The sequence below is a fragment of the Podarcis vaucheri genome (genome assembly GCF_965113315.1).
Source record: "Podarcis vaucheri genome assembly, chromosome: 7".
Classification (NCBI taxonomy): domain Eukaryota; kingdom Metazoa; phylum Chordata; class Lepidosauria; order Squamata; family Lacertidae; genus Podarcis; species Podarcis vaucheri.
The window spans coordinates 60,455,430-60,482,045 of NC_138765.1; the positions used below are offsets into that span (position 1 = coordinate 60,455,430).

At 44.9% G+C, this 26,616-nt stretch overlaps 2 long non-coding RNA genes across 3 annotated transcripts in view; one reads left to right on the forward strand and one right to left on the reverse strand.

Moving 5' to 3' along the window:
* Positions 1-26,616, reverse strand: part of LOC309537871 — a 95,057-nt gene that overhangs the window by 66,504 nt on the left and 1,937 nt on the right. The window contains exon 2 of the long non-coding RNA XR_014222020.1: positions 5,923-6,080. This is a non-coding gene — a long non-coding RNA (uncharacterized lncRNA). The remainder of the gene's footprint in view (positions 1-5,922; positions 6,081-26,616) is intronic.
* On the forward strand, positions 13,376-24,753 carry LOC309537889. 2 transcript variants are annotated; one of them, XR_014222041.1, is made up of 4 exons: positions 13,376-13,924; positions 14,276-14,501; positions 20,157-20,304; positions 24,264-24,753. It is a non-coding gene; the product is annotated as an uncharacterized lncRNA (long non-coding RNA). The 2 variants fall into 2 exon arrangements; XR_014222042.1 differs by lacking the exon at positions 13,376-13,924 and having other exon boundaries at positions 14,153-14,501.

The window sequence follows — 26,616 nt, forward strand, 5'->3', positions numbered from 1 at the left end:
AAGGGGGGGGCGTGGGGAACCAGCTTGTGTTGTGATAACAAAGACACAGAAAAATAGCTCCGTCTCCGCTTTCAAAGGGACAAGCTGTTTTAATTTCCTCTGAAGAAGCTCATTACAACATGATGGGCAAAATGTCAGGAATAATTAAACGGGGGGGGGAGCTATTTGGAATCAATGGTCTGTTTGTGAGGACCTCCCTCCAAAAAAAATCTCTATCACCTGACAGGAATATTATTATTTTTTTAGGACAATAAAGCCTCTAAGTCTAAGACACGAAATGTGCCACAAACATTTTCTCCCACCCCATTTGCCGAAACTTGAAAGGAACTTAATGTTGGAGCAGATGGAGGTGCAAAACATCATTCACTCTCATGCTCACGCACAAATCAAGCTGTTTTGTGTGACAACAGAAGGAGCAAAGCTGTCTTGTGAAGCTCAAGAGTCAGTGGCCTTCCTTTGGTTTTATAGGGGTGGGGGTCACGCCTCCCGCCAGTCCTCAGGTCACGACTCTAAACATCAGTCCATCAAGATAAGAAGGTTGCGACAGATGATATTAATTACCTGCCCTTTCAAGCCATCATTGTCTCACATGTGGTTAACTCTTCATCATGTTCATCTCCAGGACAATAAAAAAGTAGGGGTGGGGGGTGGGGAGCTTCCACTGGGTTGCTTTGGCACAAGGAGTCAAGACCGTCACAGTCAAAAAAACCTTCCCTTTTGCAGGCATAGACTGTGGTACAGGGTGAGTTTTTCTGGGGGTAGAAGAACTACATGTTGGGGACAACCTCGCGGTTCCTTGGAAGCCTAGTGTGGTATCCTGTTTTCCATGGTAGCCAACCAAATACCTCTAGGAAGGAAGTTCATTAGCTGGGCATGAAGGCAATATTACTCCTCAGCAACACTGGGACTGAAAGGACGATGTTTGCAATAAACTACCTGAACCAGTGGGGTGTGGCAGATAGAAAGCTAATCTGTTCTCCCCCCTCACTTCTCTTTTAGCAACTACAGTGGTACCTCGGGTTATTTATGCTTCAGGTTACATACGCTTAAGGTTACAGACTCCGCTAACCCAGAAATATTACCTCGGGTTAAGAACTTTGCTTCAGGATGAGAACAGAAATCGTGCAGCGGCAGCAAGAGGCCCCATTAGCTAAAGTGGTGCTTCACGTTAAGAACAGTTTCAGGTTAAGAACAGACCTCTAGAACGAATTAAGTTCTTAACCCGAGGTACCACTGTACTTCTGTACTTGTTAGTACATGTGTGTGTGTATTGACTCTATTTTGGCCACATGTAAAACCTATACTTGGCAAGGTCCGTATAGTTAAAGCTATGGTTTTCCCAGTAGTGATGTATGGAAGTGAAAGCTGGACCATAAAGAAGGCTGATCACCGAAGAATTGATGTTTTTGAATTCTGATGCTGGAGGAGACTCTTGAGAGTCCCATGGACTGCAAGAAGATCCAAACTATCCATTCTGAGTGCTCACTGGAAGGACAGATTGTGAAGCTGAGGCTCCAATACTTTGGCCACCTCATGAGAAGAGAAGACTCCCTGGAAAAGACCCTGGTGTTGGGAAAGATGGAGGGCACAAGGAGAAGGGGACGACAGAGGACGAGATGGTTGGACAGTGTTCTCGAAGCTACCAGCATGAGTCTGACCAAACTGCGGGAGGCAGTGGAAGACAGGAGTGCCTGGCGTGCTCTGGTCCATGGGATCACGAAGAGTCGGACATGACTAAATGACCAAACAACAACAAAAACCTATACTTAAGGTTCTCTTTGTTTGGCACGAGTAATAAAAGTTTTCTTTATCCCTTCAACCGGCAGGCTTACCAGTCAATTTTATTTCTTCACACCATTGCAATATATTTACCAAACTTCCAACAAGCATCTGGTATTGAGTGACATACGGCCTCTTAAGTCTAGTGGTTCGTTTAGCCATCTAAATTAGTGGCCATCCCTCCATCCTGCCTCTGGCTTCACAGCAGACTTCTAACTCCAGTGAGGATTTTAAGGCCACATCCACACCAGACATTTAAAGCACTATGATACCACTTTAAACAGTCATGGCTTCCCCCAAATAATTATGGGTGCTGTAGTTTGTTAAAGGTGCTGAGAGTTGTTTCAACCCCCCCCCCCCATTTCCCTCACAGTTTTTGTAGACTGCGTTTTTTCTTCCTGTTTTACAATCAAGCAGTGGATGGATTTTATGAAATGAATAAAATAAGCAGATAAAATAAAACAAGTGCTATGGTATTTAAGGGTGGTTTAGAAATTAATTGCTATTCACAGGGAACTCTGAGAACTGTGACAACTTTCTTGTTTCATTTGTTCCAGATGAAAATAATGACCTCATGGACCCACTCCCTGGGCTTAGATGTGGGTATGGACATCCAATGTGCTGGCACTGATGGGGGGCTGATGTTGACATGTTGATTTCAAACATCTAGTCAGATATTCGGCTACAGGCCTCTTCTCTGGCTAGAATACCATGACAAACGCCTGAGTAAAGAGATCAGGCCAGGAACATGCATGTTTCTCTTCCCTTCCCTCTCCAAAGATTGTGGCAGAGGAATTCAATTTATGCCAGGTCCCGGTTTCCTAAAAGAATAAAGAGTCACAAAAAGTTAAGCCAAATGGATTAACATTTAAAGGAATGTGTTTCTCTCCGGGACATTGGCTCCCACAATATGGTCTCCTTGTGTTTATAGCGACAGGTGCAGGTTAGCTCTTTATCTACAGCAAATCAACCAGGGGAAGAAACTAACGCCATCTATAGTACATCTTTTAAAGGCTAGATAGCAAATGTCAGAACTATTTGATCTGGTTTTAGAAACCAACTTTCAAGATTTTGCAAGATTTCGCGTGCATGTATATATCTACACACACTTTGAAAAGATTTTAAAGGCAGATTTCTTTTTTAAAGAACAAACTTTTATGTGCGTATAAAATGGGAAAGCATGCTCAAAGTCTTGGGCAAAGAGAAAGCAGAGGAGAGAGCTATCTGCAGTGCACCATAAATCTATCCAAATGTGTGCCAGCAGCTGGATCTTTTTATGTGTGACATATGCTCTTGATGCTTAAGATCAACAGATATAGCTAGATTTATTGAACAACACAAGCATTAATTGTGTCTGGTCCAAAGTCCAGAAATACTTGATAACATACAAAACTCTTGAAACGAAGAGCTATATGCTTGGAGTATCAAACTGACAGATACCAGGGTATGGGCAGGATTGGCCAAATTAGGATCAAAAGGGTTGTGTTCTTAGAATCGGGACTGAGTCAGAAGCCTTGGCAAGATATAGGACCAGGGCACTGTTTCGGAAGGGGAATAGTCTCCATACCCAGTCAAGTCCTTTATTACGGTCATAGACCAGCATAAGCAAAACATCTAAATAAATAGCATAACAGTATGAATCTAAGCTAATAATTATTAAATAAATAGGAGCAAGAACCAAAGGTAGATTTAAACATATACATAGAATACTTAATTAAGCATAGACAATGGTTGAGTAAAAATTTATAAGAAAAATTAAAAGATTGGTTAACACAGCTATATGGGGTGGGTTTCAGAAGTGCGGATCTAACAATATGGGCCTTCAGTTTAGGATTGAATTGTAGCATAGACCATTCTTCGTTGAATATCTATCATGGCAGCACAAAATCTGGTGACTGAATATGTGACTTCTGGGCTCTCGTCCTATAGTAATAGGGAGATGTATGTTGTTCTGAACACCCAGGAAACTTATATAAAACGGGCTGGATAAGCCTAGTTCAAATGTCTACTGGCAATGAAGAAGGGCATGCTCCGCTGTTTCCTGCTGCCCAGAGCCACACGGGCATTTCCTCTCCTCGTAAGGTATCTTCCTATAACAGCCTTCCTGAATTGCTGAAGGGAGGGCCTGACAACGGGCCAAAGTGAAAGCCCTTCTTTTTTTGGTATTTCGAGATTAGCTATGTATGGCACTTGGGAAGTCAAATATCTTCTAGTTTCGCTAATTAAAAATTTGGGGGACCTGGCTAGGTCTACCTGTCATTCTATATCTACCACACGCTGTTTAATATTGTTTTTTTGCTTGTTCATGCAACATGTTGAGTAGGATCTGTGGACTGAATCCTAAAATTGCTATTATATTTTCCACTGCTCGTTTCCATGTAGACTGAAATTTGTCTATAATAGTCAGAGAAACAAGGCCGCTCGGAAGGAAGGCTAGTCTCAGCCAATAATTAAGAGTGGCAAGCCACACTCTGGCCAGATCTCTCTCTCTCTCTCTCTCTCTCTCTCTCTCTCTCTCACACACACACACACACACTGAATGACTATTTTCCTCTTAAACACATTCAACAGGGTACCATAAGCATGGCACTGCAGTAGAAGGCTCTACCACCAAAGTATGCAGGTTTGGTTCTCAATCATATGGAGAAGGCCCTCCAGCTATAAGGGCAGGGACTCTCTACAAATGTTTTAAGGAATGTGCTTAGATAGGAGACAAAGTCTGCTGCACGATGCCACCCATAGAGGATCAGGATATCAGTGACTACTAGCCAAGATACCCTTGTGCAAATTAATTGAAACAAACAATGTAGTTTATTGTACAAAACTCACATATACATTAGTAATGGATATGACCTCAGCTATTTTTAAGCAGCATTTGAACACGGTTTGGCATGGAGTCTAGTAGTTTTGAACAGTCACTGTTGATTTTCAGATCCCTGTACCACACTTGAATCAGCGCCTGAATGAGCTTCTCCATAGCCGTACAGTCTACAGCACAGAGGTGACTATTGCATATAGCCCACAAATTCTCAATGGGATTTACGTCCAGGGAATTCCCTGGCCAATCAAGTACCTGTATTTGCTGCTCTGTCATTAATTTCTTCACCACTTTCGATGTGTGACAGGGGGCTAGGTCCTGCTGCAATATCCCAGTGCCATCAGAATACCTCTTTTCCAACTCTGGAATAACTCTCTTTCGTAGAACCTCAATATATTGTGGCGAGCGCATCATTCTTTCTATTGGCTGCAGGCTTCCGACACCATAATGATCAACTGACTTTTCGTGTTTGTTTTGAGCACAGGATTATGGGTAAGATAGAAAACATGTTTTGTTTCAATTAATTTGCGCAAGGGTGTATGTCCTCCACTGTCAGAGGAGACAGTACTGCGCTAGATGGGCCAATGGTCTGAATTTGTATAATGCAACTTCCTATGCTCTTATGATTAGACAGTCCTTTGGCATGATCCAGCAGCGTTCTTATGATCTTATAACTCTAGTGATGTTATCCCAAGCTGCTCATCTGGAGAAAGTATCAGGAGAGAGATAGAGAGATGTAGCCTGTAGTACCTCATATGAAATAAGGCTCCATCCCTTTGCCCTGCATGCTTTGTAACTAACAAGCTTTGCTAAGAAGGACAGTGTGGTTTCCTTTCAAGCTTTCAGGTTTACTGCTGGTGATGCCCATTGGCGATGGAGCATTGTAAAATCCTTGCTTGCAGCAAACTTTCAACATCCATGAGACAGATAAACAGTTCCAAATGCTGATGGTAGTTTCAGTAGGATTGCGCCAATAACAGGCAGGAGACTGGCAAAGATTTTTGAGCTCTATGGACATATGGTACACATAATCACTTGCTGAAATTGGTGCACATATTAATTTCTTCTGTCTTGCTTAGTACACGTCAGCCAATGGGTTTCCAAGTGTCCTGGAATTCACTGCCAGAAGAAGAACTCCAGCTCCCAGCTCGGCTTCTGCCAAAGACTTTAATGCTTAAATAAGAGTGGTACATAGGCAAGGCACAGTTACAAGGTACAGCAGGTGTGTAAGAGGATGAGATACCTAGCTAGGTGCAAGCTAAGGCGCTAGTCCAACAAGCAACATGTCCTCTGCACCTTGCTTCAAAGGACAGGACAGGCACAACACTTAGCATAGCAAATGGCTGTAGTCATGAGACTGGGCAATCCTCAGGGTGGGTTGAGCTTGCAAGGTGGGTTTGTGCTGGTGTTTCTGAGTCCTAGGAGATGGAGGCAGGATCAACACTGGTTGTTGAGAAGCAGGTAGAAGAATCTGACCCTGAATCTGAACATATGGGTCACATAAGTTCCACAAAATATCAAATGTACTTTTCAATGTGACTGCCCTTAAACATCTATGTAGTAGGATAAAATGTGCATATAAATGCATTTATTGGTGAAAATAACATACAGAAATGCATTACATTAGGGGAAATTGCTTTGCAAAAATGTATGCACTGGGCAAAACTGCAATAAAAATGTGTGTATTAGTAGAAATTCACACAAAAATGCTTATGAATACTAAAAATAAATAAATCTCAAGCTGATGTGGAAACATACAGTGGTGCCTCGCAAGACGAAATTAATTCATTCCGCGAGTTTTTTCGTCTAGCGAATTTTTCGTCTTGCGAAGCACGGTGTCGGAAAACTTTTGGAAAAGCTTAAAAAATCACCAAAAACCTCAAAAAAGGCTACCACACCGCGTTCTATGACTTGCTCCTCGAAGTCAAGCTGCAACTGTATTAACGGTGTTAAGAAAAAGGAAACAAACTTGCAAAAAACGCAAGACGTTTTCGTCTTGCGAAGCAAGCCCATAGGGAAATTTGTCTTGCGAAGCAGCTCAAAAACCACAAAACCCTTTCATCTAGCGAGTTTTTCGTCTTGCGAGGCATTCATCTTGCGGGGCACCACTGTACATCATAGGGCTGAAAAAATGAGAACCCAAAATTGACATATTCACCCAAACCTAATGGTAACTGGGTTGGTTCACCTTTCAGTGTGAACTGAATCAAATTCTTCCCCCCTGTCCCTAGCCCTAGTGAGTACAGTGGATGCTCGGGTTGCGAATGTGATCCGTGCGGGATGCACGTTCACAACCCGCGTCTGCGCACACGTGGGTTGCGATTCAGCACTTCTGCACATGCGTGACCGCTGAAACCCGGAAGTAACCCGTTCCGGCGGTCCGTAACCCAAAAAAACACAACCTGAAGCGGCTGTAACCCGAGGTATGACTGTACTGGCCAGTTCTGGAAGCAAAACACCTTGTGTATGGTTTTTTTTGGTGGTGTCAATGTAGCAGAAATGACTGCTCTGACCTCCAGCTTAACGTGGGGGATGAGGAGAAGCAGTTTATGTTGGCATCATCCGATTAAATTCTGTACAGCTCAGCATTTTCCCGCTTGCAGAGATGCATTTTCAAAGCGGCGAGTAAGAGATACAAGTATAAATCCTATTATTTGCTATCAGGCGCGCTCAGCATCACCCCCACTGCACACGTCTTTGGAAACACAGGCCGTAATCTCAACTTGCCTACGCGCCCACTTGTAGGAGCAGACACGTCTGCCAAAAACATTAGAGGCCTGTGTTTCAGTTTCCCTGCCACCGCTTTCTCCTCCTCTCTTCCCTGGCAGGATTATGTTTGGGTCTGCTGGGTAGTTCTGCTTGTCAAGAGATGAGCTACTCCTACATATCCCGGTCTGATTTCTAAAGCGAATGTGTGTCTCCCTGCAAGGATAACGACGAGGACGTCTGGAAAATTGTTTAAGGAAACTTCTTTAATAGCTGCAGTTCTTTCTCGCTTCTCTCAAAATGGTCACCTCCCTAAGGATAGTGGCAGGAACAACCAATGCAGCAGCCAGATTATTGGATGGTGTTCCATTTAGAAGTGGCTTAGTCATGCTGGCCACATGATCCAGAAGCTGTACGCTGGCTCCCTCAGCCAGTAAAGCAAGATGAGCGCTGCAACCCCAGAGTCGGTCACGACTGGACCTAATGGTTAGGGGTCCCTTTACCTTTACCACTTTGAACAGTTGTGGCATCCTCTAAAGAATTCTGGGAGCTGTAGTTTTTTAAGGGTTCTGAGGGTTGCTCAGAGACACCTAGCAACTCTCAGTACCCTCAATGAATGACATCTCCCAGAATTCTTTGGGGGAAGCCATGACGGTTCAAAGTAGTATCATAGTACTTTAAATTGATGGTGTGAATTTGGCCTAAGTTGCGTAAGTTGGTTTGGTAATTGCAAAGAGCAACAAAACCGAGTACTCAAGCAGCTCTAACACTCCTGGAAAAGTCTCAAACATTTACATAAATATTCCAAAAGAGGGCCAGCCTAATTAAACAACCTCTCTCTTCCTTATCATTCCTTCTTATGCCCATCGATTTTCTTTTCTTCTCACTCCTACAGATTACACATGAATGTCCCCTGCATACAAAATTACATCCTGGGTCAGATTAATTAAACTCCCTGTTGTGGCCAGTTGATATTTTATAAATTGTTGTTTATCGGGGTTCTCTTTCTTCCTCCTTTCTTGCTACTTCTACAAACAAAACATTTTTTTATAGCTATAAAAAGAGAGACCACCACCAAAAAGAGGCCTGTGGCCTTGTATGGAGGTGGGGGAAACACCCCACATGAAATACCCAAATACCTTTTGTCTTTCGAACCGGCTGGAATTTTGAGCCGTTTGGGGTTCTGAGCTTTTTCTGGCATTATCAGGTTAGAACAGGACAAACACATGAATGCCTGACATCAGCACTAAACCCAGCAGGACGTGTTACTTTTTCATTAGAATCTTTGAGCTTGAGATCAGACACAGGGAAAGATTAAAACAAATATGAATTTAATCAAGGGATTCTACTTTCCTGGTGTGGGAACAGGAACACGCTGACATAAATAGAGGGCCGAGCACCAGGGCATCTAAACCATATCAAAGGCGGCTTGCTTACCACTAACTGCTCAGATGATCCATATCATAACAACAAAAAAGAAAAACAATTATTTATTCTTTTTGATGTTTGTGGCTCAGAAGTAACTTCCTTTTTGAAGAGTGCAAGGTCAAAGCCAAGTTATTGTGTGTTTCTTTTTCTAGGTTTTCCCCCCCTACTTCTTCTTCTTCTCCTCTCTTTTCTTTCGCATGAAACTTTGTCAGCGAGGGGCTGAAAGTTATTAGATTGTATGACCTACATTTGGGATCTGTGCATGGAAGCAAAGAGACGCTGGCTTCTTTTGTGGGTAAAATAACTGGGGGGAGGGGGTTGGGAAGGTGTTAATTGTTAAAAAGTAAAAAAGAGGGCTGCAAATTACATCCTTATGGAAAATGAGATGATTAAAAAAGAGAGAGGAAAAAGAGAACAGGGGAGTATATGTTCCGAAATGTAGAAGTCCATAGCCCATCCCTTTCCCCTGAAACATACTGGTGAAGCAATGGGAAGCCAAACCATCGTTTGACCATCTGGGCCCTTTCCTCATGCTCCCATTCTCAAACCTCCCTCTCTGTCCTTCCAAGGGTGTTCTGACAGTTCCCTGGACTTCCTGTGTCATGGGTTGCCTGGATGCAGAAGACTGGTGGGAGGCTGGGGAACCTCTTGCTGTGACTAGCTCCCCTACCCCTTGGTCTCCCAGAACACAGAGAGAAATGAAGAGGGCGGAGTAAAGAGAGACAAAACGAAGCAGCCTTAGGCTGCTGGGGAAGGAACAGCAGGAGGAGCCTTAGAGAGCAGTGAGGAGGCAGGGACCTCCAGTCCTTGAAACTCCTTCCCTGATGCAAGATCTATTGGGAAGAACTGCTGTGATCACTAAGCCTGCACTATTTTGTTTTCTTTGAATAAAGAGTTGACTTCACAGACGCAACGGGCGTTTTATCGCTGACCTGCTCCTGACATCCTGGTTTGCAACAAACCATAAGCTGTCTTCAGGCATTTCTCCTCTGCACTAACGCTTGAGGCAGGGGAGAGGAGCATGTTAGCTCCCACCCATCAACCATCTCGGAGCCCTGTGGAACTTATGAAGAGCCCTGCTGGGCCACACCAAAGGCCTATCTAGCCCAGCGTCCTGTTCTCACCGTGGCCAACACAGCAGGGAGCAAGCAGGACCCAAGCACAAGAGCCCTCTCCTCTCCTGTGGTTTCCAGCAACTGGTATTCAGAAGCATGCCGCCTCCAACAATGCAGGTAGAACATTGTCATTGTGGCTAGCAGCCATGGACATCCTTATATTGCTACAGGGAGCCTACACCGGCTTTTCTCAATGTTGCCCTGCAGATGTTTGGCCTACAACTGATTTTGTAAGCTGCTGTGACAGACAGATGCTTTGCCTTAGAGAAGCAAGCTCATAGCAGTATCAGGTAGCCTGGCCACTGGTCAGGGATGATGGGAGTTGTATTGTCCAAGACAGATGGAGGGCTTCAGTTTGAGGAAGGCTGGTCAACACAAATACAGAGAGTTGTAGAAAGTTGACCTCCAGTTCATGAATGTCAACTGTCCCAGCTCGATGGGACAGTAGAGGAAGCAGGTTTGTCCATATTCCCTCTCTCCCAGCATGTTGATTTGACACAAAAGACAAGTGCCTGGGTAGAGCAATAGTTTGGCATTACATCTCAGCTGAGAACGCTATGTTTCTCAGGCAAGATATTGTTTGTTTGAAGGTGAGAACTGTGAAGCACAGACCAATTCTACTTTGTAGCAAACAATATTTCCCCCCAAACTGGGTGTCAGAAAACCCTATGGTTTGCTGTGAACCAGGTCTGATAGATAGACTGTTGTAGCATGCAAGGGAAGGAGACTGTGTGAGCCCAAGACCTGCTCCTTTTGGTCAAACCATGGTTTGGTGATTTATCCATAATGGCTCAGTTTGGATGTTAATGATTATTTTTAAGTGAGCTCCAGTGACACTACACACATTCTTTATCAAGGTCCCAGGACCCGAAAAAACAATTTCAAAAGTACAGAATACGGAAAAGACATTACTAGGCAGTCACTGTGTTTTATGCAAGACATATGGATTTTTAATTCTTACTACCTCCAAGAGAAAATTTTGCCATGGCTAGGGTTATTTATTTTTTTTACCTTCAAGGAGGTACTTGAGATGAAAGATAACAGAGTTTCCAGGTAAATTTACCAATAAGGGCTTAATTCATTGGTTCCAGGAACCAGTGACATTGGTTTACATGGTCCTTGCCCAAAGACAGTGCCAGTACATGTTTTTGTCCCAACTTCTTGGTAGCTGAAGCACACCTATGAATTAAAATGCAGAAAACCCTTCATTTTTATATACAACAAGATTAACTTGTCACCACAGTGCCAGAGTGACTGCCGGTGGTGGCTCAGACCAGCCATGACCCTGGGCTCATATTTGTCTTCTCCAGGGGATGAGACTGAGGAGTCAGGAGAAGAGGTGAACCCAGGACCAGCCCCAGAAATATGTCTATAAGATGCTCCTCTGGATCAAGGATGTTGCATTGTCATCCTTTGTCTCAGAAGACTCTGTTTGGGGGGGGGGGCTTTACAACCAGAATCTGGCTCTATTTTGTCAGCTCCAACGCCCCTGGCTCAACTCCTGGCCTCTGGCTGAACCTTGGCAATGTGCTAGCCATTTCCAGGATATAGCCCTGGGATGTGGGAAATGGCTTCTTTGTGCAAAACTGGCTGCCAGTCACCTCATCCTGCACAACTGGAAGGACAGAACATCCTACCCATTCCAAGATCCAGCACACTTATCCATGTGTTCCACCTAGGAACAGAGCGAATTTTAAAAGCAGCTCCAGAAAGATACCTACTATGCTACCCCATACTACAAAGGTAGGGAACCTCAGGCCTGAGGGTCAAATGGGGCCTTTCTATTTGACCCTAGGGAATCTCCTTGTCTCATATCCCTATTTCCCAGGCCGGGCCCCTCACCAGTCGTGCTTTGTGCCACCCCATAAGGTCTCTCCCAGCCTTATATGGAGACGCCAGGGACTGAACCTGGGACGCTCTCCCACTGAGACACAAACTTTCCCTGAATTTTGTTTCTATCAGGAAGTGAAGGATAGCCTCCCCTTCAGATCCTGAAGAGCAGGCAGCAGGGAAGGCGACAGGACCTGCGCAGTCCGACAGAGCCCAACGGTGCTGATGCCTACCCTGGGTCTCTAGGCTGAGGTGTGGAAAGCAGTTTAAATTCTCCCATGTTGCCCTGGAGCAACGCTATGTCAGCTGCTCCAGGGCACTGTGGGAAATTTAAAATGGCAGCCATTCAGTACCAATCGGAGGAGCTGCCCCTGCTCCGCCCCATACCCCAAACCGATCTTGCAAATTGCGATGGAATCACTACGGCTCCTGCTATGGTCAGTCAGTCACTTTGTTATCTCCTGCAGCCAAAGACATTTGCAAAAAGATACATTCTCCCCCCCCCCTCCCCAAGGGATATGAAAAGGATTCAAAATATAAGATGAACATTCCAAAGATTATTTATCACGGTCTTTTGTTATCACCAGAGCAAAGCATATTAATAGCCATACAGTGCCAGGTCCAGGGGTTTTTTTTTGGGGGGGGGGACTCCGGGGAAGTCACACAGCCTGACCCAGGGGTCAGCCAACTTTTTCAGCAGGGGACCGGTCCACTGTCCCTCAGATCTTGTGGTGGGTCGGACTATATTGGGGGGGGGCATGAAAGAATTCCTATGCCCCACAAATAACCCAGAGATGCATTTTAAATAAAAGGTTACTGTCAGGGAACTGCCATCAGTACTGGAGAGGGAGAGCGAAAGCCAGAGGGATTCCAGAGAGTGTCCAGGGATTGGGAGGAGCAGCCTAGGCGACTGGGGCCTTTTGAGGTAATACAGCAGGCCAACCCAGTTCTACTCTTTTAAAAACACGCTGATTCCCAGAATGTCCGCAGGCCAGATTTAGAAGGCAATTGGGCCAGATCCGGCCCCCGAACCTTAGTTTGCCTACCCATGGCCTGATCCCGCTCTCTTGAGGAATTTGCTTCCTCACCACCATAATTACCATCCTCATTTTCCTCACTATTTCCACCTGCTCCCTTGCCAATGAACAAGCAAGCAGTGGCATCTATTGTGCCTCCTCCATCTCTCTGGAACTGTTGCCCTGGATCAGAATGAGAGTCAAGCAGGCAGGGTGCAACACTGAAGAGCAGGGGCTCTTGTCAACAGGCCCCCTGGAGGGTTGTGGCCCCCTCAGCACATTCCTGACCCTGCCAGTTCCTGATGCTGGCCCTGGATCTTGGCCAACTTCAAATATCTGAAGGGTTGGCCTATTGAAGATGGAGCAAGCTTGTATTCTGCTGCACCAGAGGTAGGAGCTGAACCAATGGAACAAGGAAGGATATTCCAACTAAACATGAGGAAGAACTATCTGATGGTAAGAGCTGTTTGGCAGTGGAACAGACTCCCTCAGAAGGTGGTGGACTCTCCTTCATTGGCGTTTGGGTGGCCATCTGTCAGGGATTATTTAGCTGTGATTACTGCATGGTGGGGAACTGGACCAGATGACCCTTAGGGTCCCTTCCAACTCTGCACCCCTTGAAGAGATGACAGCTTCCTCTGCCAACCCTCCTAAGTCAAAATCCAATGTCTCTTTCATCATGTGAAGAGGACCATTGCAGACACCAGGACAACTGGTATCTTTACTCCTGAATGCCTACAATGGGCTGCTGGGTTCTGGAAGCTTCCAAACAGCCATTAAGCTCTTAGCTCAACCAGACACAACCAAAATGTTAAGCTCACATGGGGGCAACCAGTATTTAGTGTGCCATTAAATGCGGTCTAAAGGTCAACCAGTCTCCAGTTTCTCATTTCAGCTCGTGTTCACTGCTCAAAACACATTGCAAGTATTTATTTGTGCAAGGAGGATGAACTTAGGCATTTTAAGGAGGCAAAACCCCCCAAACAACTGCAATATCAGCCAGCCCTTTATCTGTAGAAGAAAGGTGTACTTCTTCAGATCGAGTGCCACATCGAATAAACACAACTGTCGTCAAATGTCATGAACATCTGAGGACGACATCGTTCAGTGTGGCAATGCAGACAGACTAAGGAAAGAGGTTCTTAAAAAAACAAAAACAACAACCCAAAACAGTCCATAACAACCCCTAAAATCAAAACCAAGACCTCATTATTAACATTGCCGCTGGCAAGGTGAGTGGAGAACACAACCTCTTCCTTCTTTCCTTTACATGCACACTGGTAATTATGCAAGGGACACTGTCTTAAGATGATTTTAAAAAGAGGTGCTTTCATTGTTTTTCACTTCATACAAGGTTAAGGGTTCTTTGGGTCAAAATATTCTGCCTCAGCATCTCTTCGCTGTATCAGTCCTTTTTCTTTCCGGGGTGGGGTGGGGATGGGGGGGAAGAGTGGGGGCTGGAAACACCCAGAGCCATAATTTGTCTTAGAATTCCTTTTGAAACGCTACAAGAAAGACTAACCACTGCTCTTTTCCCTCTGTTTCTTATTCCCGCAATCCCTTTATCTGGCTTTCATTTCCAGGCTCGCTTGGCCTCTTTTGTAGGAGAGACTTCAGGGAGCCCAAGTCACTTTCGCAGCCCCTGTGATGTTCGGGAAGATTAAAAAGCGGCTTTGAAGCTTTAACAGCACTCTGTAAGCCCCGTTGGTACAGGACCTCAGAAAGACCCAAGCCATCTGGCAAACTGACATAAAGACGACGCAAAGTGATTGAAACAGTTTCTTCAAAGCGACAATGGCCGGCTGGCAGGTTTGTTGATTTGGGGTTTTTTTTGTCTTTTATGTGTCACCCTCAAAAAAAAAAAAGTTGCAAGAACACCTAGGCAATCGCAGAGAGAGAGAGAGACAGAGAGAAACGATTGGTGCAATCTGCTTCCACAAGTTTCTATTACCAGAAGCAAAAGAGGGTACTCGGGGAAGTCACTGAAAGCAATCCGGTGAAACACTAATGAATTTAACCTGAGGCGGTCTGTTTGGTAATTATATAATTAAACACTTCATTTGGAATTTCTAAAGCTTTTGCAGGGAAGAACAGCACTTCCTATTTACTGAATCCGGTTTTGACAGCTTAAGCTGGCGCGCATGCATACACACACACACACACACACACACAGAGAGAGAGAGAGAGAGGAAGGGGGGACATGTACAGGGGGGCAGAAAGGGAAGTTGTTTCATCTGAGGACAAAATGATTTGGAAGATAAGAAGCCGTCACTGTGCGCCTAATTGCAATTGTCTCGTTTTAATAACTGGCGACATAAATATCTCCAATCAGAACATTTCCTCGCAATGTCAGAATACAATGATTGATACGTTTAAAGAAGAAGGAGAAGAAAGGAGGGAGAGGGGGAGAGAGGGAGAGATGCTCTGATCTGCGACTACATGAAACGCGTTTGTTGTTTTTCCCTGGGTGATGTCAAACATTCCTAGGGAGAGAAAAGATATTAAAAAGACGAATTTACATATTATTGATACTGTCAATCTTTGTTACTGGGCTCTAATGCGCTAGTAACGGAATGAGAGATGTAAACGAGACGTGTCTATGCCACTGGGGAAGCACCACGGAGATGGCAGGTTTGGGAGGACAGTTGAACTCAGCCGGATTTCCACCAGATCAGATGTGGCTTGCAGTGGAAGCTTCCCTGAACTCTTGCAAATCTCCAAAACTGCAGTCTTACGAAGCCAGGAAAAACAAACGTCAACCCATTCACCCAACTACCCCAGTAATCCTGGCCATGGCTGCTATAGTAATCTATACGATGAACAGTTTAAAACAGGTGTAACCATTTTGCTGTGCTCCTGAGGTCACCTTTTGGAGTGGCAGGTGAGGCCTAGGGATGGTTGAATCTGTCCATTTCAGTTTCTTATTTCTCCAGTCTTAAATTCATGTCTCCACATTTCCACATCAGCTTTTTTTAAAAAAAAGTCCTCATGAAAATTCGTCAGTATTTTAGTGCGAATTTCTCCTAATATACACATTTTTGCAAAGCAAATTCCCCTAAATCGTGTATGTTATTTTTACTAGCATCTGCATTTATCTGCATACTTTAGTATATTGGGCGGTGTGCAGTTAAGATTTACTCAGAGTAGTCCCCTTAAAAATAATGAGCATGAGAAAGTTAAATCTGTTAATTTCAGTGGGTCTGAGTAAAACTTAGCTGCATACCACCCGGTGTCCTTTCATATAGTCTCGGCTGCAGAACTGCATTGCAAAATCTAGAGAAGTGCAAATTTCAAAGGATTTCTGTGTTTTGGTTTGCATATTGTAACAGTATTCCCTCTGTGTACTTCAGTAAGTGGGAATTGGGTAGGTTTGCCTTCAAATGCAAACTGAATCTAGTTTCTCGTCTTTACCTAAGGAGGCCATCACTGCCCCCTCTCATTCTGCCACTCCCTTTATATCTCTGTGGTCCTCTTCTTTCCCACCCAAAAACCTGCCAGGGGAGAGACAGACCACTCTGGCCAGATAGGAAGTTAGGGAGCTGCATTATGCTGAGGTCTTTCTAGGCCAGTGGTGCCATCCACCCCATTAAGCCTCAAAGCTTGATCCTGAAAACAAACAGCTCATCTTCAGTGTGAAGACTCTCCCTAAGCACCTGGGTTTAGCAATCAATCCCTCTTCCCAGGGAACTCTGGGAATGGTAACTCTGTGAGGCAAATGGGGGGGGTCTCCTAACAACTCTCAGCTCCTTTAATAAATTTCAGCTCCCAGAATTCTTTGGGGGAAGCCTTGCCTGTTTCAAATGGTATCATAGTGCTTTAAATTTATGGTGTGATTGTGGTAATTGCCTCAACGCCTAACGCGCCTTCTTGGCTCTCTTTTCGGAAGGCATGGTGAACAAAATTATTGGTGCAATTCTAGTCCAAAGCAATGGTACTGGGCAAGAAAGTGGGCACTCCTGCGAATAGACTGAGGTTACTCACACCGACAGGTCTGCTGGAGGATCCTTGGGGATTACGTCTGCCAGCCCGATTCACTGGCCAAGTCAAGCTTGCATGCCTCCTCAGTTGTCAGGTCTACCACACCCTCAGTGGGCAGAGCTGGGGCTAACTCCATCAATTCTCTCCACCACTGGGAGGTCAGGCTGTGTTGTGGTCAGGATGTTGCTCGACAGTCTCATTAGTCTCATCCCAATTCTCCACCTCCTCTGACCAATCTTGCCAAGAGGTTTTCATGGGGCTCATGACAAATAGCTACACTGATGTATGAAATTTCATGGGACTCCAAACTGCACCTAGTAAAAGGCAATAAACCTGTACATCTTGTGAAGACTTGTGTTTTGTTTTTTTTTTTGTTTTTTTGACCCAAGAGATCAGACCCTTTTGGTGCATGAATCCCCTTGATCTCTTTTATTTGCCTTTCCATGCTTTTATATGCTTTTATACTGTTGTTTTATACTGTTTATTACAGTCATACCTCGGGTTACAGACACTTCAGGTTGTGTTTTTTCAGGTTACAGACTGCCAAAACCCGGAGTTACTGGAACGGGTTACTTCTGGGTTTCGGCGGTCGCGCATGTGCAGAAGCGCCAAATCGCAACCTGCGCGTGCACAGATGTGGGTTGCGAATGCTGCAGGTTGCGAACGTGCATCCCATACGGATCACGTTCGCAACCTGAATGTCCACTGCTTCAGCTTATATTTTTGCTTCACTGGACCTTGTTTTCATATTGTACATAGTGTACGCCACTCTGAGATTTTTGAAATATAAAGAAGTCCAGAAATACTTTCAAATAAATAATAAAGGACACGGTTAGGACTTGCCACGTAACGGCGATAATATAATTCTGTGGGTGAGAAATCTTTAGTTTGAACCTTTCCCCTCCTACAACAGAACACAGTTGCAATGCGCTAAGGGAGGAGGGGAGAAAATGTTCTGTCGCTTTCCGTGTCAAAGCGAGGGGAGAAATATTAAGCGTGGAGTTGCGATCATTATGATGAGGTGCTGGAGAGGTTTCCTCTCTCATTTCCTCTCTCCCCGTTGCTTTCATTCCTTGCACTCCTCTGATCTTGATATCGCTAGCAAAGCCGCCTCTCTCCCTGCCCTTTCCTGCTCTGGACTGCCCTCCTAGTCCTGCAAATCAACACAACTAAGCTGAGAGTTTGTCAGAGAGTCCTTTGCTAGAGAGCAGTGCTCTTACCCATCCTTCCTCCACCTCCGCCACCCGCCCTCCCCAGACTGCAAAATACCTTGTTATAGCAAGACCTTTGTCATGAAAACTGGAGAAACTGCCTTCTGTCTCTCTGGTGGGCATGGAAATAGGCACAGCAGAAGCTGATCAAAAGAGGCAACTTGAGGGAGGAAAGCAGATTCTTCTTAAAAACAACAACAGCCATTGCCCCATACTTCCTTCTTGCAAAATAGCCACAATGCACAGTCTGTTTATCACAGCTTACTGTGCTATGTTATGTGTGCCTAGTTCCATGCTGGGCAACTTGGGCTAACATGCCTGCCAACTGCAGCTGCTGGGGGACCGCTGGGATCCAGAAGTTGCTCTAGGGAGGAGAGCTGAAGAGTCAAGTCAAGAGTCAGAGTAAGGCCACATTCACACCACATGCTTAAAGCAGCATTATGCCACCTTAAGCAGTCATGGCTCCCCGCAAAGAATCCTGGGAACTGTAGTTTGTTAAGGCTGCTGAGAGTTGTTACGAGACCCTCCTCTCACAGAGCTACAATTCCCAGAGAGGTTTAGCGGTTAATCCTTCTTTACAGGGAACTCCCTGATGTGAGGTCAGAAAGATCCAGGTATCAGAAAGCTTCCAGTGAATGGAAAATAGGGCACCTCTGTTCTAAATATGCATTGCAAATATTTGTAAATACATCGCAGTTGTGCATTGTATATTGGTATTACAGGCAACAACCGATTAATGTGTGCCTGAAAGGTGTGAGACTGCGCGCACACGCATGGCGCAAACTCAGAAATGACCTGAAACGATAAATCAACACATCACTAAAAGGGCGTAACAGGGTGGGGAATGCTTATAAGCGCTCCACCAACACATACAGGGGCTGGAAACAGAAATGGCCATCCACTGTATATAAAATAAACTCTATACCAAGATGGGAAGCTGCATGGTGACAGAGTGCTATCTGAGATGGTTAAGAAGGTGAAATCACCCTGCGAGCCATTTTAAAAGCTTGGTTCCAGGTTGTATATGTCAGGGGGTAAATAGATGCATGGCATTCCTATGGTGGAGAGGAGCTTCATCCCTGAAAATAATTATTTCAAAAATGGCTTAAGGGTCATAAGTAACAAACTTAAAGCCCCAAAAGGTTAACAATTATTTGTGGATCTACAAACAATGAGGAAGGGTAATAAAAAGGAACAGAGAAGAAGAGATTTCTGGGCAGATTGCAGAGATTGCTTGTAGAATTTATAGAGGATCCAGGGTGTCATTGGGAAAGGGGAGTATCTGTTTTGCAAGCAGAAGGTCCCAATTTCCATCTCCAGGCCAGGCTCTGAGAGACCCCTGTCTCAAACTCTAGAGCAGGGGTCAGCAACCTTTTTCAGCTGTGGGCCGGTCCACCGTCCCTCAGACCGTGTGGTGGGCCAGACTATATTTTGAAAAAAAGATGTGAACGAATTCCTATGCCCAACAAATAACCCAGAGATGCACTTTAAATAAAAGCACACATTCTACTCATGTAAAAACATGCTGATTCCTGGACCATCTGTGGGCCGGACTGAGAAGGCGATTGGGCCGCATCTGGCCCCCGGGCCTTAGGTTGCCTACCCCTGCCCTAGAGAGCCATTGCTAGTCAGTGCAAACAGTACTGGGCTTAGATGGACCAATGCTCTGAATTGGTGCAAGGTAGCTTCCTATGTAATCCTGGAATGAAGATCTGCCAGCTGAGGGGCTTTAGGATTCTGCCCCATTGCATAGGCAGAACAGCAGATACACCCATGCAGTGGGAAACGTGCTGCAGAACGACCCAAACATGCCAACCAAATGGCTGAAATGGGGGGGGCAGAGTTGCATGCAAGACATGGGCCCAAGAACACTCAGTGAGACCATGGCACCATCTAGCTCAGTATAGTCTACACTGACTGGCAGCAGCACTCCGGGATTTCAGCACCCATCTCTCCCACCCCTTCCTGGGGATCGAACCTTCTGCATGTGAAGTGTGTGCTCTACCACTGACCCACAATCCTTCCTCACATGTGTCCCATCCCAGATTGTAAGTCCTTTGTGGCAGAGACCTGTTTTCCTTTACTTTGGAAGAGTGTCATGCAATTTCATCATGCTGCATAAACAAAAGAAATAACAGTACTGTACAGCAAAGAAGGCATTTCAGACAAAACAACGCCCTTCATGAAACTGCATGGGTCTCCACTTACACACACACACACACACACACACACACACACAGTCAACAGTTGAAATTAATCTGTGTGGTGTGTTCAGAGCTATTTCCAGGGCCTGGAGCATCTGTGGCAATTAATCCCCTCTAAAAGAAACTGACGCTCAAAGGAATTCACACTGCGGCGAAGTCTTACACATGTTACAATGTCAACTATGAATTTCCAAAGCTCAGATTCTTCGCTGCTTTCTGGTATGTAAACCAACCAAAGACTGCATGACTGTCTTCCACACTAGTGCAATGATGATGCGTCTAAGTTTTTGACAGATTATCTCTTTGGGCTTCTACATACCATTAGTGAATGTATGTTTAACCCTATTTTAGCCTGCATGCAAAAGTCTGCCAGGCCCCCATTGAAAATTTATAGTAAACACAGGTCCTGCTTTCTCAATACAATGCGTTCCCAGAAAATCATTCATTAGGTGAGCTGACAATTTCTATTATTTCCTATGGAAACATTTCTAATCTATGATTTGCCTGATTTTCCCCTCTCTGTCTGCACGGTTTCTGCCCCAAACTGCTACAGCCAACAGGCAAAAGAAAGGAAAAACCAATTTGCCCAATTTCTCCTATTCCCTGATTTGGCTGATCTGCCTGAAATGGCTGCCATTGACCAGCACAGCAAGTAAGGAAATGGGCAAACTCCAGCTGTTCGGATATCTGAATCAGCCATTCATGTAGAAAGGTTTGGGAATAATTATTTGTGCTTGGATAACTGAAATTTCACATAACAAGTGCTCTGATAGTGGGACCTGTGTACAATATCCAGACCACAAGGCTTAGCTGTCATGTAAGCTATGGGTTGTTTAAGAACTATGGCTTGTTTCTCCAAAGTTTGTCTTGTTTTGCAGCTGTTCTTGCCTTATGAAGACTGTGATTTGGTGAGAGTCTGGGAGGGGGTGGTCAACAAACCATGGTTAAGGAAGCATGCTGGGTTCACACATAACATCAAGCTATAGTTAAAACGAGGGACGCGGGTGGCGCTGTGGGTAAAACCTCAGCACCTAGGACTTGCTGATCGCATGGTCGGCAGTTCGAATCCCCACAGCGGGGTGAGCTCCTGTCGTTCGGTCCCAGCTCCTGCCCACCTAGCAATTCGAAAGCACCCTTAAGTGCAAGTAGATAAATAGGTAGCGCTTTATAGCGGGAAGGTAAACGGCGTTTCCGTGTGCTGCTCTGGTGCCGGTTCGCTGGAGCAGCTTTGTCACACTGGCCACGTGACCTGGAAGTGTCTGCGGACAGCGCTGGCTCCCGGCCTCTAGAGTGAGATGAGCGCACAACCCTAGAGACTGTCAAGACTGGCCCGTACGGGCAGGGGTACCTTTACCTTTTATAGTTAAAACAAACCAAAGTTCACAAACCAACAACAATACATTGTCACCAGTAAACAAACCATAGTTAAGCTTCAAAGTTCACACAGAATGCTAAGCCATGGTTTAATAACCCATAAACAACGGTTTAGCATTATGTGATTACCAGGCACACAGGTGTGGGTTTTTTTTAGAGGTGCTAAGCAGCTTTGCCGTGTGTGTGTGTGTGTGTGTGTGTGTGAGAGAGAGAGAGAGAGAGAGAGAGAGAGAGAGAGAGAGAATGATAACCATACTAGTGTCTGATATGCTGTTGCTGTTGTTGTTAAATGGGGTAAATGGGTAGTCCAATTTCCAGGAAAGATTTCAAATAGCTGTCAAATAACTCAATAAATTAATTTGCACAAAATGTGGAGCAGCTGCACATGACAGATCAGTCATTGTTTCTGAGAGTAACCAGAAGAGGTTGTGTTGCTGGTGATCAAGAGAGTCATATGGCTTAGCTTTTGCTGAGTTTTACATTTGAGACTGCAGTTAAGGGACCACATGTCTGAATGCTTCCCCATTCAGTGGTACCTCAGGTTACATACGCTTCAGGTTACACACTCCACTAACCCAGAAATAGTGCTTCAGGTTAAGAACTTTGCTTCAGGATAAGAACAGAAATTGGGCTCCGGCGGCATGGCAGCAGCAGGAAGCCCCATTAGCTAAAGTGGTGCTTCAGTTTAAGAACAGTTTCAGGTTAAGAACGGACCTCTGGAATGAATTAAGTACTTAACCTGAGGTACCACTGTATTAGAATTTAAAAAAGAAAACTGCCCTGGGCTTTAGGTCCACTGACCTAGAGAGTAAAAGGTGTAAAGCTGTTCTGTTTTTGAATCTGACAGTGTTATCCACCACTGAACTACAGTGGTGCCTTGCAAGACGAAATTAATTCGTTCCGCGAGTTTTGTCGTCTTGCGATTTTTTTCTTCTTGCGAAGCACGGTGTCAGGAAAGTTTTGGAAAAGCTTCAAAAATCACCAAAGTCTTTAAAAACCTCAAAAAAGGCTACCACACCACGTTCTATGAGTTGCTCCTCAAAGTCAAGTCGCAACTGTATTAACGGTGTTAAGAAAAAGGAAACAAACTTGCAAGACGTTTCCGTCTTGCCAAGCAAGCCCATAGGGAAAATCATCTTGCGAAGCAGCTCAAAAAACAAAAAACCCTTTTGTCTAGCGAGTTTTTTTGTCTTGCGAGGCATTCGTCTTGCGAGGTACCACTGTATGCCTCTCTGGAGAAGACTCACAGTTCATAGCACATTCTTTCCGTGAAGAAGGTTCTAGGTTTAATCTCTGTCCTCCCCAGGTGGGACTGGGAAAGACCCCTGTCTGAGACCTTGGAAATCCATTGCCCGTAGGTGTAGGCCAGGGTGCCCTCCAGTTGCTGTTGGACTCCAACTACCACCATCCCTGTCCCTTGGTAATATCAACTGGAGATGCTGGAAGCTGGTGTCCAACAACATCTGGAGGGTGCAATGTTGGCTACCCCTGATGGAGACAATACTAAGCAAGATGGACCAATGGTTTGATGGGGTTATGTAGCCTCCTCTATTCCTCTGCCTCCCTTGGAAGGAGAGCCTGCACATTCCTACCCACTTGGAGATTGAGCCTGCCACGTTGAGGTTATTAGCATCATGCCCTGACCACCTGAACTACCTGTGCAACTGGCAGGGATGCACCTAGGGATTGGTCAGGTTGGTCCCCGCCAAGGATGCAGGTCCAAGAGGGCACAAAAATTGTGAAGGACAAGCTGGCGATTGCCAAGGGCACAAGGGAATGTGATGCAGATACTGCTCCTTGCCAGGGGTCCCAGGGAGCCTAGGTACACCTCTGAACTGGTTTAGAGTTTCCTGAACAGAAGGTGTGGCTTCCACCTTTGAATCTCAAACCCTCTCCTCTTAGCACAGCTTATGAATGCTGAGAAATAAATAGGCAAAATGTGGGGTTTTTTTAATCTCCTCTAACTTTTTAATATAAAAAAGTTTTGATTTCTCCATTATTTCCCAAATAAGTGATTTTGCCATAATGAAGTAAAATGGCAACCTTAGCAAATAGCTTTATCACTGGATAAACTCAAAGCCAACGACTACAGAGACTCCTCATAAAACAACTGTTTGAAAGACTATTTCTTCCCACTTTAATAACTCAGCAGCTTAGCCGAGCTCTTAACAAGTTCCAGGGTTATTAAATAATCCAGCAAGTTACATTATCTGAAATAGAAATCCACATTTCATTAATGCGGAAATGCTGAATGCGACGGGTCCATTTTTCCTTTGCATATTACACCACCAAGTGGATGGAAGAATAAGGAGATAGGAGGCCATTCACCGGCATCCTCTAGAGACACGAATGAGACAGAGGAGCTGCACATTGAGGAAGGTGGGTTCTTAAAAAATAAAGATAAACAAGACTCCCACTGAGGCACAACATATGTTTGGTTGGCCATCTCATAACATCTCGCCAGTCGTGAATATAATGCTTCATATGGGTTTCCTTCCTCCATTTGTTTTGCAGGTGTATTTTAGACTGTTTCCAAACAGGGGCTTAATATAAAGCAGGTATTGGGGGACCTTTGGCCTTCCAGATTTTGCTGAACTACAACTCCCATCGTCTGTGGCCACTGGCCATGCTTGCTAGGGCTGATTGGAGGTGTGCTAGATCAGCAGATCTCCTGTACTGGTTGGGTTACTGGATTAGCTGATCTTCGAGGTCCCACTAACATTGTGACTCTATGGGCCAAATTCAGGAGACCCTAATTCCTAAGGCAAGCTCTGATTTTGATTCTCTTCTTTTTGCAAAAAAAGGAAGTCGATTATACAAGATGCAGATTGATGGTAAGCATCCACTGAAAGTGGCAACTCAACCGACAGAATGGCTTCCATTAATCGCATAACTTCCACGGTGGAAAGACATGTGTATCGGTTATTCATGGCTGCGAGAGAATGAAGCAGGATTACATTCCACGCACCCCACCTCTCCCACCCTTCACAATAATCTCCGTTTCTTCATGGCTAATGACTCGCCGTTTGTTTGCAAATGGGATTTCAAACTCCATAGTACTCCAACCTAAAATGCGAACAATGAGGATGGGGAGAAACGCTGGAGAAGGAGTGTATGGAAAAAGGAAGCCTCTCTCTCACACACACAGCAGCCTGTGGTGGAAACAAACCTGCCTGTGCTTTGCTAGGTACGCTTAATAGTATTATTAGAAAAGAGTTTCCCCAACATCCGTAGTTAAAAATGCACACCTGCAGAACACCTTCAGAACGAATGACTAAGAATACATTTCCAAATGCTACAAGCAGTGGCGTAGCGTGGGTTGTCAGCACCCGGGGCAAGGCAAGTAATTTACGCCCCCTAACCCGTGGATTTGCGCCCCCTAACCCTTGGATTTGCGCCCCCTAACCCTAACCCCCAGATGTTGTGCCCGGTGCGGCCGGCCCCCCTGCACCCCCCTGGCTACAGGTGCTTCAGCACTGGGCATTTATTGTCCAACAGCCACACTATGTTCACTCACTCTTTACAGGTCATCTGCATGATGTAGAAATGTATCAGGCCTACAGGTGAAAGAACGTGTCAACTTTGGTTTCACTCAGTTTCTCATTTTTCCAGTCTCCAGTTCTCCACATTCCCGTATCAGTTTCCACCTGGGAGAAAAATCCTCATCACTATTTCAGTGTGAATTTATCCTAATAAACACATTTTTGTGTGTAATGTTGCCTAATATACACTTTTATTTTTGCAAAGCGGTATCTCCAAAAACAATGCACTTTTCTTTGATATTTTTACTAATATACACATCTTTATGAACACTTTACCCTGGTATATACATTTTTTTGTACACATCACTTGAATGCAGAAAAGCATTGCAAAATTTGGAGAGGTGCAAATGTTGGACAGCTACTTTTCAGTTCATGCATTGTATTGAGAAATGTGAAACAGGTAGCTTCTCCTTTAAATGCAAACTTAATCTAATTTCTCCGCCATCCCTGATTTAGGTCGTAACTGTACATTATACAGTGCACCCACCCAGGCCTGCAGAGCTGAAAAGCAACTTGCCTGCTTAGCTATGTAGGCATCTCCTATAGAAATGTCACAGACCTCTAGCTGTGTGTGCAGTCTGCTCCTCCCTGCATCCTGAACACATCACTTTGCAAGCATCTATCCAGTTCATTGTGGCATAAGCTGTCACAGGCAACGACAGTCTTCATCAAATGCATGTCACATCTGCGACAAAACAGGACCACCAAGCGTTTATCGTGTGCCTTGAAGAACCTTTAGTTGCTCAGAGATTTGCCAGTTTCATTACAAGTCATGTACAGATCAGTAAGTCCTTGTTCTAAATAAAAATCAATGTGTGATCTTAGCCACCTCTCGCGTAAAGCTAAGTTTGACAAAAGGGGAGGGATATGAGAGAGGGAGAGAGAGAGAGCGCTCCCGCTTTTCAGCACACAATGTCTTGTTATGCTGCTGTCCGATGAAATCCAAAACCTGGAAGGCATTATGCTAGTTGTCACCTACAGATATTTAAAATGTATAGATTTCTGCAACAGTGGATTCAGGTTTTGTTGCTGTTGAAAGGAAACCACTGTATACAAAAAGGAGGGGAAAGGGGATTTCGGTCAGGGTAAGTATTCCAGCTTTCTCATGTTTACATCTGTGGCATTACTTAATCCATTATGTTCAAGTAGACTGGTGAAGATGGGGTGGAAGATGTGGAGCCCTGGTGGATCAAACCAAAAGTCCATCTAGCCCAGTGTATTTTGTTTCCGACAGTGGCCAATCAGATACCTTCAGGAAGTCTAGAAGCAGATCGTGGAGCCAATATTCCTCTTTTGCTGTTTCTGCCAAGCGACCAGTATTTACTAATACAGGTGGGGTCTGCAACAAAACGTTGCAGCGTGAAGAGCTTCTGCTAAGGTTTCAGCCAGCAACAGTGCCCTCCTGGAAAAATAGGAAGCTGCCTGATAGTGAGTCAGACCACTGGTCCATCTAGCTCAGCATTGCCTACACGGCCCAGCAAAGGTTCTCCAGGGTTTCATAGAGGGAGTCTTTCCCAGCCGTACCAGAAGATGCCAGGATTGAACTAGGGACTTCTCGCATGCAAGGCAGATGCTTTGCCTCTGAGTTACAGCCCTTCTCCACAACATGCAATGG